The sequence below is a fragment of the Syzygium oleosum genome, unplaced genomic scaffold, assembly GCF_021117445.2.
Source record: "Syzygium oleosum isolate NSW1041296 unplaced genomic scaffold, Sole_v2.1 Sole_v2.28, whole genome shotgun sequence".
In the NCBI taxonomy this organism is placed as follows: domain Eukaryota; kingdom Viridiplantae; phylum Streptophyta; class Magnoliopsida; order Myrtales; family Myrtaceae; genus Syzygium; species Syzygium oleosum.
In genome coordinates, this window is record NW_026607512.1 from 95,346 (window position 1) to 118,240 (window position 22,895).

At 43.0% G+C, this 22,895-nt stretch overlaps 1 pseudogene; it reads left to right on the forward strand.

Annotated features, from left to right (window-relative positions):
* Positions 1 to 1,339: 1,339 nt before the first annotated feature.
* Positions 1,340 to 20,958, forward strand: LOC115680638 (omega-hydroxypalmitate O-feruloyl transferase-like; annotated as a pseudogene).
* The last annotated feature ends 1,937 nt before the right edge of the window (positions 20,959 to 22,895 follow it).

Genomic DNA, 22,895 nt, shown 5'->3' on the forward strand with positions numbered 1-22,895 from the left:
CTTGTAAACTACCTAACTTTGCCAGCCAAATTCATGCACTTCTTCTCAGCGAAAGATCTAGCAGTTGGAGTATCTGTGTCAGACCTTGCTCGCTCCGTCCTCACTAACCACGCACGAATCACAAAGAAACTGGCTAACACAAAGGTAGTATTATAAAGTATGTCGGTCTTATCAACGGACGTCTTAAGATACTTACAAATAATCGTTTCGATTTTCGAACTACTAATGGGTACACATAACATGGACATATAATAAATCTCCGATACTGCAAAACCTTTTCTTATTCGATTGCTTAATAAATCTGCAGGGCACTTGTTAACGAAAATCTTGGCATTATAATTTGCACTCTTTGGCATGATAATCATTTTAGAAGTGGCAAAAACATGATGATTGGAAGATGGTGTCTGCAGTCTGCATTTTGGCTTGATAGTTAAACTTAAAAACCTTCGCCAACAGAACATGCATTAATCCACGAGTATTAGTTATCTATTAATTATAGTTAATGTGAGATTCAAGAGTATTATTTAGTACAGACAAACAACAACATGATGGGATCTAATCTGCCCTTTTCCCCGGACCAGTTCATATGTATGTTCCAATCTTACACCACAAAATGTCTCTATATAAGCTGGTCGGGACTCCAGAGACGTGCATTGCGAAAGCCCTATTTTTCTTGGTACCTCAATAAGTGAAGCTTCCCAAGGTATACATGCCTCTTTCATTTTCTTTTTGGAGCTCTTCGTTATTTCTTTTTCCTTTTTCTTTCTTATTTCGTTCGGTCTTGATAGAAGAACTATAATCTATAAGGGTCTTGATCTGTGAGCGTATATGCATCGAATCACTGTCTCTCCTTGATGCATGATTCGGTAAACTGATCCAAATTGATGGATTTAAAGGCAAATATAAAGGTTCGCTTTCCTCCTTACGATGCTCGATCCATTCTATAATGCAATGCAATCGACTTGGTTCGACACATACTAGGGTTAAGTTCATCAAATAGTTTCTTATGGTCAGACGATAGAGTTAACTTATTTCAGGATTGCCCTTTCTAAGATACCTAATTAGTTTCAAAGTTTAGACGTACTTTATGAAAGAAATTCTTAGCCTCCAGTCTACTGAATCTTTCACAAGAACACCTGGACACACTGTATAGATGGACCAAAAATGATGATAATGAACTCCATCCATCAACGTTATGTATATTTTAACATTTAGATAAAACAAACCGTCGTACATCAGCTGCATTGAGTGAGCACTCACTTGTTATTTTTTACCAAATATATGTTGCTTCCATCACATGCAGTTCTTTTCTCATCCAAGAAGTTTCTGAGCTGCAACGATGGAGGCATCCATGATAAAGACCGGCGGTGCCGTGACCGTGAAGAAGTCATGACCAGTCTTGGTCCAACCGGAGTCGGCCCCACCCGACGGATTTTACTTCCTGTCCAGCCTCAACCGGGCCATTTGTTGGAGAAACATAAAATTGATTATTGGTGTGATTGAGCACGTCAGTTGCTGGAAGCTACAAGCATTAAAGAAGAGTCATAAAAACTTCAACGTGGCTTCGTTTTCCTTCAACAGATTAAGCTGTTTTATCGTCTTTCTTAATGATTGTGGATTGTTATGTTTTCTTTATTAAATGTAATCATTGGAGTTTGTGAACTTCAATTCCTATATAAAGGGATGAAGTCGTGAGTTGTAAATCAAGCCAAACACGAAGCCACAAAGACAAAGCATTCTAAACAAAAGTTCTCTCTCCAATAATTATTTGTGCTCTTATTCCAAGTTTCCAAAGTTTATTATTATTCTTTTGGTTCCAACATTTGGTATCAGAGCTAGAAATGGCATCTACTAGTTCCGTTCAGTTACAACTTCCAAAGTTGAACGGGAGGAATTTCAATAACTGGTCCGTCCAGATGAAAGTTCTTTTCAAATCGCAAGATTTGTGGAACTTGGTGGAAAACGGCTACACCGAAGTGGCCAATGCTGAAGAATTCGATGCTTTGAGAAGGGAGGAGAAAGACTCTTTGGTGGAATCTCGAAAAAAAGATCAGAAAGCATTGTTTGCGATCTTTCAATCCGTAGAGGAAATGATATTTGAAAAAATATCGAGCGCGGAAACCGCGAAAGTAGCGTGGGATATTTTGCAACAATCCTACAAAGGCGATGATCGTATCAAACGTGTGCGGTTTCAAACACTTCGAGGAGATTTCGAGTCTTTACGTATGAATGACTCTGAATCAATCTCGGCGTACTTTGATCGTGTGCAGACCATTGTTAACCAATTGAGGGTTAATGGTGAAGAACTCCAAGATGTGCGAGTTGTAGAAAAGATATTGAAGTCTTTGACCAAAAGATTTAACTACGTTGTCGCGGCGATTGAAGAAAGGCAAGATGTGTCAACCATGACGTTGGAGCGGTTGATGGGTTCATTGTGCTCGCATGAGCAAAGAATGAATCAAAAGTCCGTCAATTCGACTCCCGAGCAAGCATTGCAGAGTCGGGTCACTCAATCAAGCCAAGGAGGCTATCAAGGTGGCCGAGGTCATGGAGGTGGTCGAGGACGTGGACGTGGAAATTTTAATTTCACCGGAAAATATAAAACACTTGACAAATCAAAGGTCAAGTGTTTTAAGTGTAACAAATTCGGACATTACAAATCCGAATGTAAAGCAAAGGTGGCGTACGAGCAAGAACAGCAAGCACATGCCATTGATGCCGAGGAAAATGAGGTGCTAGCGTGCAAGAAGGATGACTCAAGCATCGTGGACACCAACATCTGGTACCTTGATACTGGGTGTAGTAATCATATGTTTGGCCGAAAGGAGTTATTCTCGCAATTGGACGAGACAGTTCGTGGTGAAGTTAATTTTGGGAATAAATCCAAAGTTCTCGTAATGGGCAAAGGTAACGTTAATATCAAGTCAAAAGATGGTACTAATGTTACTGTTGCAGATGTTTTCTTTGTACCGGGACTTTTTTGGAATTTGTTAAGTGTTGGACAACTTTCCGAAAGAGGCCATAAAGTCCATATTGAAAATGGAGTTTGCACCATCAAAGGTGTGAATGATAAGTTGATTACAATGGTGCAAATGACGAAGAACCGAATGTTCCCTTTGACTCTTCAGACGAAGAATCTTTTGAGTTTTCAAGCGATGATGAAAAATACAAACTGGTTGTGGCATCTTCGATTCGGTCATCTAAATTTTCGTGGACTAAAATTACTAGTCCAGAAAAAGATGGTGACCGGCATGCCTCTGATTGACAGTCCAGATCGACCATGCGAAAGATGTCTTGTTGGAAAACAACATCGAGAATCCTTTCCAGTTGGAAAAGCCAGAAGAGCAAAACAACCATTGGAGTTGGTACATACAGACATCTGTGGCCTTGTTGAGGTGGAATCAGTCGGACAAAAAAGGTACACGTTAATTTTTGTGGATGATTTTACCAGAAAAACATGGGTATATTTTCTGAGAGAAAAATCTGAAGCTTTTGGCAAATTTAAAGAATTTAAAGTCTATGTTGAAAAGCATAGTGACTTTATTTTAAAGACGTTGAGATCAGATAGAGGGGGAGAATTCATTTCGAATGAATTTGACAAATACTGTAAATTTCATGGAGTGAAACGTCAGTTGACTGCCAGCTATACTCCTCAACAAAATGGTATAGTAGAAAGAAAGAACAGGACAATTTTTGAAATGGCAAGAAGTATGCTAAAGGCTAAAAATTTACCCAAAAAGTTTTGGGCAGAAGCCGTTGCATGTGTTGTATTTGTGCTAAACAGGTGTCCAACAAGGAGTGTTCTTGGAAGAACCCCATAAGAGGCTTGGAGTGGCAACAAGCCAGATGTTTCGTTCCTACGAGTATTTGGGTGCGTGGCATATCCCCATATACCAGATGAACGGAGGAAAAAGTTGGATGAGAAAAGCCAGAAGTGCATCTTCATCGGCTACAGTGACATTACTAAGGGTTATAAGCTGTATAATCCAGTCACTGAGAAGGTAATCATCAGCAGGGATGTCCAGTTTTTTGAAGATGAAGCCTGGGACTGGAACCAGAAGATTGACCAGAAAAGCATCACCATCGAAGAAGAACTATTGGTGGGAGAGACAAAAAAATCTTCAATTGAAGATCCATCATCTTTGTCTGGTAGTTCATTTTCTTCACCAAGAGCAGTTTCAGAACCGCCGATACGTCGTTCACAGTGATTGCGGGAGACGCCATCAAGATTCAAGGATTATGTTGTCACAAGAAATGATGATAGTGATAGTGATGGAATCACTGATGAAACTATGATAAATTTTTGTTTATTTGCAGAATGTGACCCCGTGTCCTATGATGATGCAGCAGCAGATGAGAAGTGGATCCTAGCAATGGATGAAGAAATCCACTCCATTGAAAAGAATGACACATGGGAGTTAACTTCTTTACCACCTGGTAAGAAGCCCATTGGTGTCAAGTGGCTATATAAGACGAAGTACAAGCCTAACGGTCAAGTGGACCGACATAAAGCCAGGTTGGTTGTAAAAGGCTACAAACAAAAGCCAGGTATTGATTATTTTGAAGTATTTGCACCAGTGGCTCGAATGGATACCATTCGGATGATCTTAGCACTCGCAGCTCAGAATCCTTGGAAGATCCATCAAATGGATGTGAAATCAGCATTTCTCAATGGTGTTCTTGAAGAGGAAGTCTATGTGGAGCAACCGCAGGGTTATGAGAAGAAAGGGCATGAAAATCAAGTTTACAAACTAAAAAAGGCATTATATGGGCTAAAACAGGCACCTCGAGCGTGGTACACGAGGATTGACACTTACCTATTAGAGCATGATTTTCAAAAGTGTCCGTATGAGCATACACTGTATATCAAGTCAAATACTAACGGTGACATAATAATTGTGTGCCTTTATGTTGATGACTTGATATTTACAGGGAGCTGTCCAAAGATGTTTGCTGAATTCAGGGAGGCTATGACTAGCCATTTCGAGATGACAGATTTAGGATTGATGTCCTATTTTTTAGGACTTGAAGTGAAGCAAACGAATAATGGCATATTTATTTCACAGCAGAAATATGCTAATGATATTTTGAAGCGATTGAAGATGGAATCACTCAAACCAATACGAACTCCCGTAGCAGAACGATTGGAGCTAAAGAAAGAAGGAGCCGGTGAACTAGTAAATCCCACTTATTTTAAAAGCATCGTTAGCAGTTTAAGATATTTGGCTTCTACTAGGCCAGATATTACTTATGGTGTGGGAATTATTAGTCGGTTTATGGAGAAACCATACCAATCACATTTGCAGGCAGCAAAAAGAATTTTACGGTATGTCAGTGGAACTCGTAATCATGGAATTTTATATTCTTATACCGATAATTTCAGTTTGGTGGGCTACACAGATAGTGATTGGGCAGGTGATATTGAGACTCGAAAGAGTACTTCTGGAAATGCTTTCTTTCTTGGATCAGGAGTAATTTCTTGGTCCTCGAAAAAACAACAAGTCGTTGCACTTTCGACAGCTGAAGCAGAATACATAGCGTTATCTTCAGCGGCATGTCAAGCAATATGGCTTCGTAGGATGTTGTGTGAATTAATGCATGAACAGACAGGTCCTACCAAAATATTGTGTGATAATAAATCGGCTATGGCTTTAGCCAAGAATCCAGTTTTTCATGGCAGGAACAAACACATCGACATCAAGTATCACTATATTCGTGATAGAGTCAAAGATGGCGAGATCGAACTTAATTTCTGTAGGTCAGAAGATCAGATTGCAGATATTTTGACGAAACCATTGAAGACGGAGACGTTCAAAAAATTAAAAATGATGCTCGGTGTTGTTGAATTCCAAAATCAATTTTAAGGGAGGCTGTTGGAGAAACATAAAATTGATTATTGGTGTGATTGAGCACGTCAGTTGCTGGAAGCTATAAGCGTTAAAGAAGAGTCATAAAAACTTCAACGTGGCTTCGTTTTTCTTCAACAGATTAAGCTGTTTTATTGTCTTTCTTAATGATTGTGAATTGTTATGTTTTCTTTATGAAATGTAATCATTGGAGTTTGTGAACTTCAATTCCTATATAAAGGGATAAAGTCGTGAGTTGTAAATCAAGCCAAACACGAAGCCACAAAGACAAAGCATTCTAAACAAAAGTTCTCCCTCCAATAATTATTTGTGCTCTTATTCCAAGTTTCCAAAGTTTATTATTATTCTTTTGGTTCCAACACCATTCCCATCACCATGCATGCAATATATTGCTGCGAGAGAAGCGGAGATGACATCGGAGATCTGCTGAAAAAGCTTTAGCCAAAGTCTTGGTCCATTATTACCCACTTGCGGGGAAGTTGGCTACTACTCCTGAAGTAAGTTCGCCGTGCCATGCACCAAAAGGGGTGCGACCTTTGTCGAGGCCATTGCCGACTGTGATATCAACATGTTGGGTGATGTTCGAGTTCTCGATCCGGACATTTCAAGAAAGCTCGTTTACACGGATCCTTCCATCACGGATTTATTAGAAGTTCCCCTTCTGACTGCTCAGGTATTGAAGAATCTTGGTTTTGTATGCATCTACTTTAACTAGACTTGTGATATAGGTTCATCATTAATTAATCAATGGTTATCTAAGAAAATTAGGTTGATTATCTTATGCTCCTGGCAAAGAGAAGGCGACACACCCCAAGATCCATTGTGCCGCAATCGTTACCCAATTAAAATTGTCGTTTGCCTTGTGTTTCAACCGGCATGGGACGGGATACCTAAAGATAGTGACATTCTATCGAGAAATTGCAACTTAGTTTCTACATTTGACTTATGTATTTGTCCTCTCAGAGATTCTTTGTGCCTTTGTAGGTAACAGGTCAACTAATAATTTGTCAGAGATCATTGGAATTATGAGTTTCCTCCCTCACCCATTCCATACAGATATGATAATTGCACGAGTTTAGGCTTAGTATCATCAAAACAACTCAGTGATGGACACCTAGACTCGAATATGGAGACTCGTAGACACAGAGACTTAGTACATATAGACCTAACGTTACCATAACTATTAGTCATGCGAGCTCCACATGTTCAATGAATATTATGGTGTTGATCTACATAAATTGAGTCTATTTGTAAATATTTTTCTCTTATATGTAATTTAAATTCGATTGAGCATGAGTTTGCGAGCTTCTAGCTCGATTTAGCAAGCCGTTGCATGTCAACTAAGCTCAATAATCAAACTGGGAAATTTACCCTACACGAGGTCAAACTTCAATAACTAAAACAGTAGGCATATAATATAAATTTTTATAGGATATCGAATCTTTTTATCTCTGCTCTCTTGATTTAAATTTTTGTATCTGTAGATACTTCCTAAATGATCTTTCTTCTTTGATCTTTGCTTCTCGATAAGGTGATGTGGAGGTTTCACCCTGGGGATCGCCATGAGCCACTGCGTAACCGACGGTGCAAGAGCCATGACCTTCATTAACTCGTGGGCCCAAGCCACCCGAGGTGTTCCCATCACCGTTGTCCCTTTCCATAACCGGACAATCCTAAAATCGCGCATCCCCCCTCAGATCAAGTACCCTTATGTTGACACTTATTTTTAATTTGCCCAAAAATTAATTACACAAAATTTAGGAGTTAAATTTCTTTAATTCCTAAAATAAAAAAATATTTCTATTTAAATGCATTGCATATAGAAATTAGGCACATTTGCATTAATAGGATCTATTAGAATGTTTTTTTTTAAAAAATCAAAAAAATAAAAAATAAAAACCAAAAAAAATCGAGTCAGGCTGGGTCGGGGCTGGGCTGACCCGGCCCTTTTCTTTTTCCCGCATGGGCCCTAGCCCACTCTTCTTTCTTTTCCTTTTCCTTTCCCCCTGCGGGCCCAGCCCGCTTTTCTTTTTTTCCTTCTCTTCCTTCTTCCCCCCTGCGCCGAGCGGTCCTTTTCTCTCCCCTGTTCTCCTTTGCCGCTGACGCAGAGCGACGAGCGGCAGAGCAGTCCCGCGCTATCCCCATCTGGTCAGAGGAAGCCGAAGAAACACGCCAATGGGACTGGCCATTAAGGCCAGTCCCGTCTTCCCCGTTTCCCGGCCATCTCTCTCTCTCCTTCTCCCCCCTGTTTTCAGCGTGTCAGAGCAGCCCCTGCATCGGCCTAAATGGCCATAAAAGTCTTCAAGGGGTGTAGGCCGGTGCAGGCCGTCGTCAGCAGACGCAACGGAGCAGAGAGTGAGAGTGGTCGTCGGCCTATACAAGCTAGAGAGAGAGAGAGAGAGAGAGAGAGAGAGAGAGAGAGAGAGAGAGAGAGAGAGAGAGACACAGAGAGTCCCAGAGAGAATCAGAGAGAAACCGAGAAGAGAGAGGAGCCTCGGAGGGTCTTGCAGGTCCCAGCCGGCCTCGTCGCCAGCAAGCCGACCGGCAACCCCCGGAAGCACCCCCGGTCGGCCAACTAAAGAGAAAAACAGAGAAATAGAGAGAGAGACCAAGAGAAAAGAGAGAATGAGGATTGGTGGGTATGTTTTGCAGATACCCGTAGCCGTATCGTTGCCCGCAAAGCCGTCGGAAAACCATCCCGAAGCAGCCTCGATCGGTGAGTCGTCCCCCGGCCCGAATCGCTATGTTTTCCCCTGTTTTTGCTCCCGGTTTGGCCGGGACCCGCGTCGGCCGTTTCGCGCGAGTCCCGGCCCACACCGCCGTCCCCCGCCGTCCGCGTGTTGTCGACAAAGGTAAGAATGATTGTCCCGAGGACGGCGAGGTCTCGAAACAGGTCGGGATTCCCTTTTTTTGAGCCGTTCACCGTGTGTTCGATAAACTGCCTCAAAGAGGCTTTTTTTTTTTTTATTGCTCGCCGGCTGGCGAGCGGCGGTCGGACGGCGACCCAGGTGGCCGGCGAGGCTCGGTGGTGTTCCCAGAAGCCAATTTGGGGGCGGCGTAGGCCTGGGTCGGCTGGCGAGGGGTCGTTTTTTGGCTTCGCCGACGGCTGCTCGTCGATTCGGGCTGACCCGGTTCAGCCGACTCGACCCGGGTCGGTCCGACCGACCCGGTTCAGCTGGTCTGACCCGGGTCAACGCCCGGGTCGAATCCGTTGACCCAGGTCGGACCTGACCGACCCGACCCATTTTTAATATAATATAATATTATTTTATTTTAAAAAAAATTAATTTTTTTTCTGTATTTTTTTTTGCCGAAAAAAATATAAAAAAAAATTTAAAGAATTTTTTTTTTCTGTATTATATATATTTTTCGAAATTTTTTTTTTAAAAAAGTTTTTTTAAATTATGTGATATATTTGTTGTTTTAATTTAATGTGATATTATTATGCATGTTTTTGTCTTGTTTAAATTAAATAAGCCTGAGGTTACATGATAGTATTTTGCATGTTTTTTTATTACCATCGAATTATTATGCATGTTTTTAATACAATTGCATGAGTTGTGTTTTGAATGTCATCTGACTTAGTTAAGGTTAGAACCTTAGGCTGCATGAATTGTTGTGTTCCTGACTGCTGATCGTTTCTGATTACGCACTCGTTTGATCACCTCACATGTTAGGAGAAAGGTCCTAAAATCAATTCAAATTGCCTGACAAATGTTTTCAAAAATGAACAGGGTAGGAAGGTACCGAAAGGGCATTAGTTTATCCAACTAGTGTAACCAAGTCCCCGAACTCGGTTAATCTCTGGTTCGTAGGAATAGGGTGATTCTCCCATCATCCTATTTGGGTTTCTAATCGACCCACCTCAAATCGATTAGTGGCGACTCCTTGGTATAAACCATTTGCATGTTAAAAACTTAAACCCTAAGTCGCGATATGGTATGGGCTTGGGAGAGTCGAGTTAAGTCCTGAACCCAGACTTAACACGTACCAGGCGAGCCCCCCTTCTTTTTGCATGTTGTTCGATAAAAAAGCTTGGGAGTTCGGTCGCGACAGACTGGCGACTCCGCTGGAGACTTGTTTTTTTTTAAAAGTGGACTTAAGCCAAAAATTTTATCCTGTTTAACAATAATTTTTGTTTGGCAGCGAGGATTCTAGGTATGACCCTAACATTAAGGTGTTATTTGTTCTTGCAGGTTCAAATTGATTGTTTATAAATTGTTGTGCATGCTTTAATGATTTAGTACTACATTGTTACACACACAACCACGCTGTCGGACCTGGGCCGCAATAGGACATTTTAGGATGGTGTTAAGAAAGATACGACCTTGAACGCGAGCCCGCGATGTAGAGGTTGCCTTTCTTTTCTCCGAAATTTATTTCAAAAAAAAATTATAAAGAAATATTTTTAGCCGCTATTCGCGTGACTTGAAGATATTCCTTTCGATTTGGCCGAGGTTAAAAGGACTTGACACCAACGCGAGGCTGCGACGGTCAGGCACCCTTTTAATTTCATTTTGCTGAGCCAGTCTAGATAGAAATCGAACCTCACTCCTCATGTGCATGTTGTTGTGATTGCCATGGTTCAAGAAAAGGTATATATTCTATCCCTTCTCATTTTTTATACGGCCTACTTATTCAATTGATTTGTTACTGTTAGGCCACCCGTTGATTGCATTCTATATACGATGGGAAGAGCTGATATCTAATCCGTCCCCACTCCTAAGAAAGAGTTTCTGGCATGGTGGAACCGACGAGACGAGGGATACGCTTATTGCGGAGCTTGTCCGTGAAAATAAGCAGCCCCGCGAGACTGTAGCCTCCCCATCGTTTATAGAATGAGCATCCGGGAAGGGCGACTTTTTGTTAAAAGTCCCGGTCTTTTATATTTCCTAATATTTATGTTTAGGGGTTTTGGTTATCTCCTGTAAAAATGTTTATGGGTTGTATAAATGTTAATATAACTCGGGCCGTTTTTTTTATGCTTTAAATAAAAAAATTTTGCCCCTTAATGACACCACCGCGGCCTTCGGCCCAGTTGTATCCGGGGATGTAGCATCACGGTCCGAGGCGACCGGGGTTCGAACCCCGGGGACGCCGCCTGTAATGTTGATAATAATAAAAACCTTTTTTCTCATTTTTTTCTTTACAAATAAAGAAAGTATGTAATAATAATATGACTAGGTCATAGAATGATTCTTTATAGAGCATTATACTCATTCATATCAGCGTTTTCACAGGTAGTTACAAAAAAAAATGGCCGAAGAAAACGTCCGTCTCAATAACATGGAAGACGAGATGAAGATGGTCCTCAATGCGATCCAAAATCTCACAAAGCAGGTGGAATCCATTCAGGGCAAGTTCACGCCCACGCCTGCAGCAGTTGAGGTGGTGTTATCACCACAGTCTACTGAAAAAGACAAAGCCTCCGCCAGCGACAGCCAAATGCCCCTGCTAGAGGACGATCTGCTTCCCCTTGCCGTCAGGAAGCCTGAACCTGAAGCTGTACCTATGACAGAACATGACAAACGTCTTGCAAAGGTCGAAGAGATGCTGAAACAGCTACAAGGCCCGCAACATGCTGTCCCACTTGACCTGTCTATATACAAACGGGTCAAAGTACCAGAAAAGTTTAAGATGCCGGAATTCGAAAAGTATAACGATACCTCATGCCCTAGACATCATTTGCACATGTATCATGTGCGGATGACCCAGTACGTTGACAACGAACCCCTCATGATTCAGACCTTTCAAACAAGTTTGATGGGGCCAACCTTGATATGGTATATGTCGAAAGATGTTGATACTTTTAAGTCTTGGGATGATGCCGTTGATGCATTCCTCAAGCATTATCAATTCAACCTCGACGTCACCTTTACTCGTGACGATCTGGAACGCGCTGAGAAGAAAAAGAGTGAGTCCTTCAAAGAGTATGCCACCAGATGGAGAAATTTGGCCGCCCAGGTTACCCCACAACTCACTGATCATGAACAAGTGAAATTGTTCATAAAGTCTCTTCCATATGAATACAGACACCGCCTGGTTGGTGCCACTGCTGAATCCCTTAATCGTCTTGTTCCTATAGGCGAACGAATCGAAATAGGATTGCGTGAGAGGTGGTTTACAGACCCCACTTCCACAAGCAAGAAACTCAGCATGAAGAAGGAGAAAGAACCCCTGACAGATGCGGATGTTGCATACACCCAAACCGTTCGTCCTTCCTCAATGATTCAGATGAGTAGTGGACAGCAACCGGCCTCAGGCCGCAAGCCGCCCCAAAGGCGAAATAACAAAAAGCAATTCACGCCACTCCCTTTGCCTATGTCTCAGATCCTGCCTATTCTCCTGGAAAAGAGGTTGCTTACTAAAGAGCCAAAGCGTGAAAATCCTGAGCATTTCCCCAACTACGATCCCTCCGAGGTATGTGACTATCATTTGGGTGAAACGGGACATTCTGTCAATGACTGTGTTGTCTTGAAAAATAAAGTCCAGAAATTGTTGGATGCAAAGATGTTTTCATTCCGCAACGCACCACCCAATCAAGCAGAAGGCGCTGATGTCGTCATTGAGTAAACTGAAGACTCAATTTTCCTCCTTTAGAATAGAGGCATATTTAATAGTTTGAATCCTCCTATGTGGGAGCTTTTCTTGCTTTCTAAAGTCTCAGTTATTTTATAAGATTCCAAGTTTTCTGAATTTTTAATTATGCTTGGAATTTTAGTATTGTAATTTCCATTCCAACAAATGTAATTCGCCTGAATTATTCAAAAGAATTACAAATGTTTTGTTTTGAGGGCCTGAGGAGGTATCCCAAACCGGCCCGTTGATGATATCCAGCCATGTAAAGGAAAGTGTTCTGAGGCCCGGGCTTCCTCATGCTTCCTTGTTTCTAAGCTTTTGAAAATAAAATAAACGTTTTATCATTTTTCAAAAGGGCCAAAAAAAGAATGGTGTTGGAAAAGCATGCATGCTCATAGCCCTGTTTGTTTTTCTTACTCGCTCACTTCGTGTCTCAGAGCATACTCCTTTTTGATTTGTTATTACAAAGGAGACATTTGAAAATGACACAAACTGAAGAGCACATCAGACCCTGACAATGCTAGCGGACCAACTCATCTGATAGGGGCAGTCCGAGCGAAGATCATCCAATCTTCAAATGAAACATGGGGCAAATCTCATTACTACCAGTGGGTGACATCAGCTCCAGAGAGTGAAAGAGAATGCTGAGCATTCCTTGATTCCATGATGAGCGAAACATCATCTCGTACAAAAGTCGGGGGCATATCAAGAAAAAATTACCCCTTTTGAAAGAAAAAGGTATGTCTTATTCCTTAACAAATTTAGGAAATGACATTCCATCCATTTTCTTTTACAGATAATGAACTGGGGAGCATGCTAGACTCTGACGTGCTAGCAAGCCGGATAGAGCACCAATGTTGGGACCTCTCGAATGAAACATGACGAAGAAGTGCTTAATTGGAAGAGTAGACTAGGGGGCATGCGATCTCCCAATCCATCAAAAAGGGTGTATTTCGTTCCTAAAGTTCATCCACTTTAGCATAGAAATGACGCATTCTTTCCTTTTATGTAAGACAAATTTGAGTAAAGATCATGTGCAAGCAGCTGGAAAAGACTTCGCACATGACAAAATGGCATCAAGGCCGATCCTGACAACCATGGAAGTCTCGATGGCAGTTACGCCCATATCCGTCAAAGACCTTTAAAACAGAGATTAGCTTTGCTGCGAAGTTCCCCATGCAAGCAATTGCACATACCTGTGCAGTCAGGAATCGGAGCATCCACAAGAAACTCCTCAACATGCTGGAACCGCATTGACACAGCATGCGTTGACAATAGAACCCTCTATTCGAAAGCACCCCTAATTATAGAGGATTTCATTCGAGCTTCGAGACCAAGAGTATGAGGGAGCATACTAAGACAGAGAAGGCTGAACAAAATAAAGAGAAGAAAAGACTCTGCTAGCTTTAAAGGCAAAATGGAAGAAGAGTAATGTGTATCGTTCTCAATTCACCTTCAATCCTCTCGTTCCTAACATAAGCTCCTGTTCTTGTCAGAAGGGAATTATCAACATCCGAGAAAACTCAAGGAATTGTCAGTTTAAGCTCAAATGAAGGGAATCACGAAGGGTAATGTTGTATCGTTTCCAATTCCTATCCCTTAAAAAGCCCATTCATTAACACAATCTTTCTTATTACCTTGTAGGTATACTTCACTACCGCTGCAACACAGGTAAGTATTTCTTTCCCTAAAAACAAACTCTTCTCATAAGAGTAGAAAGAAACAAGAAGGAAGAAATAATTAAAGAAAATGGATACTATTTTCTTCCTCAAGTGCATTACGTGGAAAGGAATCTTGCATGGTAATTTTACCTGTTTAATTCACCAATTCCCTGTGAAAATTTCGACAATTCGACGAATGGTGTCGAACTGCTCCGATGTATTGAACGAGGTGTGTCAGGATGATGAGAGGCAATCCTTAGTCTATACACACTCTCACGTACCAAACTCTTGCAAGATGAGTGAAAAAGTTTCATTTCTACAAGGTGAAGGGATTTCTCGCATAAGGTATGAAAGCCAAAATGACGATAGGCAGTTCATTTCAATGCCCCATATACTACCATTGATCCTTTACTTGACCATTTTGAACCCATACACTCGGAGGTTCCTTTCAAATTACCCCTGTAAAGAATCACCCCACATTGGGGTAGCTTGAGGTAAACCAGCATCACAGGGAGGACTCAAATTCAGAGGGAGCAAGAAAAGCCTCCCTCCCTTTCGATCACCGCCCTCGTGGCTTCGACCTCGTCGTTTTCACGGAGCCAGTGATCCTCGATAGAGTCTTCCAAGACAAGCACACCATCAACGGCTGAACAGTCGAGACTAAGAGAGCTTTGTCAAGAGAGAAGCAGCAAACTAAAGTCTGTTCAAAATGCCAATATCTTATTGATAACAGTGATGTTTTCACTGAGCAAGACAAGAAGGATGAGGAGTTTGTAATATCTAAAAGTTTCCATGATCATCAGCTGCAGCAGCTCGCACAAGGTGAAAAGACGAATAGAAATTTTCTTGCTCTCACTTACATTAATCTTTGAGTGTTTTTATTGCAGATGAACTCTCGCGATAATTTAAATGCCCTAGGATGACGAAGAGCAATTCTTTTTCTATCCCATACACTTATATCCCTTGCTAGCCCAATTGAGCCGGCAATTTCATTTCGTACGAACCCAATTGGTGATCATCCCCACATTGGGGCAAGGCAAAAGTCACCACAGTTTGAGCATCACGGTCCTAAGTAACGAATGAAGATGAAGACTCCAAGAGTCTAATAATATTGTTCTATTCAAACTTGTTCAGGCTAGTCCTGACAACACCAGAACAACAGCAAAAAATGCTAAAAAAATAGGGGCATAAAAAAGCAGTGTGCCTGGTAAAAGTAAGGCCAATGCCCATGAATAAAAAACAAAGAAAAGGAAAGGAGAAGAAGAAAAACGATGAAAAAGATGAAGAGAAAGGAGTCCCCAATTTCTGGGTAACTGCTATAAAAAACAATGAAGTTTTAGCTGAGGAGATCTCTGAGCATGATAAAGTGCTCTTAAATACCTCAAAGTTGTTAAATGGTGAAGAATAGACAACCCCAAAAGGAAGATGCTTGACACAGAAGCTCCTCAAGAAAAGTTGTTAAAGATGCTAAAACACAGGATTAGCCAAGGGAGTCTTCCAAAAGGATCTTGATGGTGGAGAAAAAGACTGGTGACAATGCCAAGAGGATTACCAATTCTCACCCTTACATATATTTTTGAGCCCAATGATCATTTCGTTCCTCAACCTGTAAACCAAGCCCACGTTACATCCCTCATAAAGTCTCTTCTGACTGGGGCACTTGAATTAACGTGGAATTTCAAATGTTTATAAACAACGCTCGAGGAAGTGCGAGCAAGACTATTTTTATCTCGTTTTGCAAGGTTCTTGACTTGTAAACCTGGAGATGATTGCAGAATATTTTCTTTCACGGCCTTGACTTAGACAGTCACCTTTGTTAAACCACTGACCAAGCCAGTATTACAACCCATAAGAAGACCTCTCAGATTGGCAGTATCGTACTGATTGCGAGAAAACTCAGACCCTTGTTGATGTGATAACGGTCAGATTGAGTGTTTCGATGTTCCCGCATTAATAGACGGGACAAATAGCCCTTTTCAATGAGAGCGAGTAGAAAGTCCCTTCTGACTGAATGTCCCTCGTTCATCATCTAGAGGAAGTCCACTTTGCGGAAAAATTGTCTTGATTGACCCTCGGTGGATTTTTGGCGATGCAAGCATGGCAAAATCATCATGCATGAACTTGCAAATGCGCATTCTGGAATAGCTCAGCTTGTTTATCCTTGATGAATACATGCATGTTTGTGCTAATTATCTTTGACAGCTTAGAGTTTTAAATCCCCAGTGATAGAATACAAAAATCCGGGCGCTGGAGAAGCCCTCATTTTCATCCCAAGGGAGATACCCCGAAAAAGGTCGGTTATTCAGCAGATGATGCATCAAACCTCTGGGTAAGAAATCCTAGGTATTTCATCAGGATTCTTTTCAAATTACCCAGAAGGTAAATGAGGTGTTCCTTTGAAAAAGAAAAGCATCTTGACTAGCTGGTCAAGATATTTCATACAATATTCAAGAATAGCCTCAGTTGTCTATTTCTCCGATGAATGTGTATGTCTTTGCACAAAGAAAATTTATCTGACAGAAGACATGCCCTTAAGAGGCAGGAACGTGCCCAGGTAAGTACATTCTACCCGTGCCTGGTTCCAAAAATCCATTGTACCTACGATTATTATGGTACCCTTTGAACATTGGATTGACCCCTCTATTCACCAATTGAACATTGGATTGACCCCTCTGTTCATCATGTACCTAGATTATTATGGTACCCCTCCTGAGCATGGAACTGACTCCCTCTGTTCACATCAAATCCTCGGGCGAGGACCCCCAGGTGCTCATTGTTTGAGCTTTTTCAAGACCTGCTGGCGAGGACCCACCAGGCAAACAATCAAATCCTCGGGCGAGGACCCCCAGGTGCTCATCGTTTGAGCTTTTTCAAGACCTGCTGGCGAGGACCCACCAGGCAAACCAACAAATCCTCGGGCGAGGACCCCCGGGTGCTCATCGTTTGAGCTTTTTCAAGACCTGCTGGCAAGGACCCACCAAACAAACCATCAAATCCTCGGGCGAGGACCCCCAGGTGCTCATCGTTTGAGCTTTTTCAAGACCTGCTGGCGAGGACCCACCAGGCAAACAATCAAATCCTCGGGCGAGAACCCCCAGGTGCTCATTGTTTGAGCCTTTTCAAGACCTGCTGGCAAGGACCCACGAGGCAAACCATCAAATCCTCGGGCGAGGACCCCCAGGTGCTCATCGTTTGAGCCTTTTCAAGACCTGCTGGCGATGACCCACTAGGCAAACCAACAAATCCTCGGGCGAGAACCCCTAGGTGCTCATCGTTTAAGTCTTTTCAAGACCTGCTGGCGAGGACCTACCAGGCAAACCATCAAATCCTCGGCCGAAGACCCCCAGGTACCCCTTGAACATTGGACCGATCCTCTGTTCACCAAAGCCGTTAGGCGCCCCAGTCAAGGCGACCGAAGAAAGGTTCGGGTCCTAGACAAACGAAATTCAGTCAAGGCGACCGACGAAAGGTTCGGGTCCTAGACAAAAGATTTCCCCAGTCAAGGCGACCGAAGAAATGTTCGGATCCTAGACAAACCATTTCTCTCGTCAAGGCGACCGAAGACAGGTTCGAGTCCTCGACACACAATATCAACTATATTGAATTACTCTACCCTTCGGCAAGGTAAGTAGCCCCATGTATGTTTTTATTTGCTTTAGCACGCATCATCTTATCGCATCATAAAAATGGGACTCACGGTCTCGCAAAAAATAGCATTCATTGACCATGCATGGGCCAAATTTAGGTGTCATTTTATCTTTGAATGCAACCTCCGCGAACTCAACCTCTGCGAGCTTACCTTCAAAGAGGGGCAGCTGTTGACACCTATTTTTAATTTGCCCAAAAATTAATTACACAAAATTTAGGAGTTAAATTTCTTTAATTCCTAAAACAAAAAAATATTTCTATTTAAATGCATTGCATATAGAAATTAGGCACATTTGCATTAATAGGGTCTATTAGAATGTTTTTAAAAAAAAAATAAAAAAAAAAAATCGAGTCGGGCCGGGTCGGGGCTGGGCTGACCCGGCCCTTTTCTTTTTCCCGCATGGGCCCCGGCCCACTCTTCTTTCTTTTCCTTTTCGTTTCCCCCCGCGGGCCCAGCCCGCTTTTCTTTTTTTCCTTCTTCTTTCCCCCCACGCGGATGGGCCTAGCCCGGCCCAGCCCCTTCTCTTCCTTCTTCCCCCCTGCGCCGAGCGGTCCTTTTCTCTCCCCTGTTCTCCTCTGCCGCTAACGCAGAGCGACGAGCGGCGGAGCAGTCCCGCGCTGTGACCATCCGGTCAGAGGAAGCCGAAGAAACATGCCAATGGGACTGGCCATTAAGGCCAGTCCCGTCTTCCTCGTTTCCCGGCCATCTCTCTCTCCTTTTCCCCCCTGTTTTCCGCGTGTCAGAGCAGCCCCTGCACCGGCCTAAATGGCCATAAAAGTCTTCAAGGGGCGTAGGCCGGTGTAGGCCGTCGTCAGCAGACGCAACAGAGCAGATAGTGAACGTGGTCGTCGGCCTATACAGGCCAGAGAGAGAGAGAGAGAGAGAGAGAGAGAGGGGCGGTCTTTCTCGGTCGGTTTGAGAAGAGAGAGAAACGGAGAGAAAACAGAGAGTCCCAGAGAGAATCAGAGAGAAACCGAGAAGAGAGAGGAGCCTCGGAGGGTCTTGTAGGTCCCAGCCGGCCTCGTCGTCACCAGCAAACCGATCGGCAACCCCCGGAAGCACCCCCGGTCGGCCAACTAAAGAGAAAAACAGAGAAATAAAGAGAGAGACCGAGAGAAAAGAAAGAGAAGGAGGATCGGTGGGTATGTTTTGCAGGTACCCTTAGCCGTATCGTTGATCGCAAAGCCGTTGGAAAACCATCTTGAAGCAGCCTCGATCAGTGAGTCGTCCCCCGGCCCGAATCGCTCTGTTTTCCCCTGTTTTTGCTCCCGGTTTGGCCGGGACCCGCGCCGGCCGTTTTGCGCGAGTCCCGGCCCACACCGCCGTCCCCCGCCGTCCGCACGTTGTCGACAAAGGTAAGAATGATTGTCCGGAGGACGGCGAGGCCTCGAAACAAGTCGGGATTCCCTTTTTTTGAGCCGTTCACCGTGTGTTCGATAAAATGCCTCAAAGAGGCTGTTTTGTTTTTATTGCTCACCGGCTGGCGAACGGCGGTCGGACGGCGACCCAGGTGGCCGGCGAGGCTCGGTGGTGTTCCCAGAAGCCAATTTGGGGGCAGCGTAGGCCTGGGTCGGTTGGCGAGGGGTCGTTTTTTGGCTTCGCCGGCGGCTGCTCGTCGAGTCGGGCTGACCCGATTCAGCCGACCCGACCCGGGTCAACGCCCGGGTCGGGTCCGTTGACCCGGGTCGAACCTGACATACCCGACCCGTTTTTAATATAATATAATATTATTTTATTTTAAAAAAAATTTAATTTTTTTTCTGTATTTTTTTTGCCGAAAAAATATATAAAATTTTTTTGAAAGAAATTTGTTTTTTCTGTATTATATATATTTTTTTCGAAAAAAAAATTAAATTTTTTTTAAATTTTTTAATTATGTGATATATTTGTTGTTTTAATTTAATGTGATATTATTATGCATGTTTTTGTCTTGTTTAAATTAAATAAGCCTGAAGTTACATGATAGTATTTTGCATGTTTTTTTATTACCATCGAATTATTATGCATATTTTTAATACAATTGCATGAGTTGTGTTTTGAATGTCATCTGACTTAGTTAAGGTTAGAACCGTAGGCTGCATGAATTGTTGTGTTTCTGACTGCTGATCGTTTCTGATTACGCACTCATTTGATCACCTCACATGTTAGGAGAAAGGTCCTAAAATCAATCCAAATTACCTGACAAATGTTTTCAAAAATGAACAGGGTAGGAAGGTACCGAAAGGGCATTAGTTTATCCAACTAGTGTAACCAAGTCCCCGAACTCGGTTAATCTCTGGTTCGTAGGAATAGGGTGATTCTCCCATCACCCTATTTGGGTTTCTAATCGACCCACTTCAAATCGATTAGTGGCGACTCCTTGGTATAAACCATTTGCATGTTAAAAACTTAAACCCTAAGTCGCAATATGGTATGGGCTTGGGAGAGCCCGAGTTAAGTCCTGAACCTAGACTTAACACGCACCAGGCGAGCCCCCCTTCTTTTTGCATGTTGTTCAATAAAAAAGCTCGGGAGTTCGGTCGCGACACCCTACAAGGACTTCGTCTCGATCACCGACGTCTCCGGCATGGCCATGCTCTTCGAGCAACAACCCATGATCTACCAAGCCTTCCACTTCGACTCCCACAAGCTCGCAACACTCAAAAGAATGGCCATGTCCGAGGACAACGTCACGAGCTGAACGAGCTTCACTGCCTTGGCGGCTCACGTGTGGCGTGCGCGAAGCCAAGCACAGAACATGAAGGCACACCAACTCACGAAGCTTCACGTCATGGTCGACTTCAGGTCGAAGTTTGAGATGACGGCGTTGCCGGTGGGTTACTTCGGCAATGCCGTGACCACCGCGAGCTGTCTCTGCACAGCTGGCAAGCTGGCGGAGAGGCCCATCTCCTTCACCATCGGGCAAATAAAGAATGCCGTCGAGTCCGTGACGAAGGACTACGTGAGATCGAGGATCGACTATGAGGATGTCTATAAGCCTCGGCTCTCGTCGGTTGGCACTCAGGTGATAAGTTCGTGGACAAGGCTGGCTTTTGGCGTGGCAAACTTCGGCTGGGGAGCGCCGGCATAGTTCGGTAGCAGCGGCCTAGTGGAGGAGCTCGACCTGTTCTTGCCGGAGGGGGAAGGGAAGAAGGGCATTGTGGTGGTCTTGGGGTTGCCAGTTTCAGCCATGAAAACCTTCCAAGAACTGGTCAAGGTGTAATCCAGGAACGGGGAATTAACGCGGATGGATTTGTACTTCGCTCGTTCTTAAGTTTGATCTCACGACTCGTGACCGTAAGAGATTTTGTGGGACCACCGCTAATTATTCCAATATTGTGATCTGCCACTTAATGAAAAAAAATGCTTAAATCGTGGTTCTTGGAGAGTTTTAAGATCACTAAAGACCCGTTTGGTTCAACTTTTCAAATGCTACTTGGGGGAATGCAAAAACCTTTAGGTTAAAGTCCCTTGAGAAAATGTAAGTGGCGTTTGGTAAAAAATCATTTGTAAAGTTATTTTGGCTTATGTAGTGTTTGGTAAATTTTTTTTTGCAAAAGGTTTTTTTTTAATTATCTTTTTTATTAAAAAAAACCTATCCTACCCTTCGCCGAAGCTGGCGAGCTAGATCTGGCGCAAGCAGCCGTCGCCCAAGGTCTGGCAACCCCCGGCGAGCTAGATCTGTCGCTGGTGGTCGTCGCTCGAGGCCAGGCGACCATCGGCAAGGGTTGCGCGACCCAGGCGACGGCCGCCTGTGGTCGCGCAACCCAGGCAAGCGGCGCCTGGGCGATCGCGTGACCTCAGGCGGTCGTCGCCTGGGTCATGCGATCCGGTGTCGGCCGCCCTCGCCTATTTCCGTCTCCGGCCACCTCACGAAGAAGATGAACAATACCAAAAGAGGCAAAATCGAAATAAGCCAAAATAAGTGAGGGTAGTTTGAGGACAAAAAATTTGGATTCAACATTTGTGGAATGCCGAAAGCCCAAAGCTAGTCCAGACCAGCTTTGGGCTTTCGGCATTCGAAATGCTAACATTTGGCCAATGGTAGGTCGAAAGCTGAACTAAACGGTTCATCATTTTGGGAAGGGGCTTTCGAGGCCAAAAGCCCATTCCCAAAGCTGAACCAAAAAGGGCCTAAGAGCCCATTGCATCACCGAACACTTGTGTGAGTAATTATAGCACTATGTCGTACCTATAATCGGGCTGGTCAAATTAAAATATTCGTATGAAAAGGTAACAGAAAAATGCCGCATAATATTTTAAAATTACGTTTTTCTCTTATTCAGTAATTGAAATTACCAATTCAATTTATTGCTAAACTGTTGTCCAGTGAAGAAACTTATTCTCTTCTTTAATTGAATCTTCACCATCCGAATCTTCGGAACAATATCGAATTTTTGTTACTTTTTTGCTTACGAATCATCTATTTAGTTATAAGGAATTAGTGCATATAAAAGATTATCTTATATATTCTTCTAAAACTCTTCAGAAGCAAGAATTAGTAGAATTTTGGAAGATAGGGATGACAACCAAATGAAGAGTTTTATGTAAGAGTTTGTAATAGTAAATTTATATGGGTGCATGTTTGCTAGCATGACTAAACATTCTATCAAAGGTTTCGCAGCCTGCTTCGGCTACGTTTGACAATCACTTTCCAAAAGTCAATTGACCAAATGCAAGTACCATTTGGCAATTCTTTTGGGGGAAAATTTCAATTAAGGACCTTAAGTGGGGTCAAATTCTCAAAAAAGGGCCCAAAGTGAACATAGTGTCAAATAAGGGCTTGAAGTGCCCAATCAGTCTCAAATAAGGACCCGAAGTACTTAAAAAGTCTCAAATAAGGGCCTGGGTTGCCGACCGGCCGACGAGAATGTTACTATTCCGGCACCGGAACAGTAAAATTTTTATTTTTTTAATTATTTTTTCCTTTCTGTTTTTTATCTTTTCCTTTTCCTTCTCTTTTTTTTTTCTTCTCTTCCTCCGCCGGCCATAGCAGGGGCCGGCAGGCCCTTATTTGATACTATGTTCACTTTGGGCCCTCTTTTGAGAATTTGACCTCACTTGGGGTCCTTAATTGAAATTTTCCCTTCTTTTGGAGAGCGATGGGGAGACACAATTGCATTTCCAAAGTCCTCTACAGTTGCTTAGCCCAAGATAGGT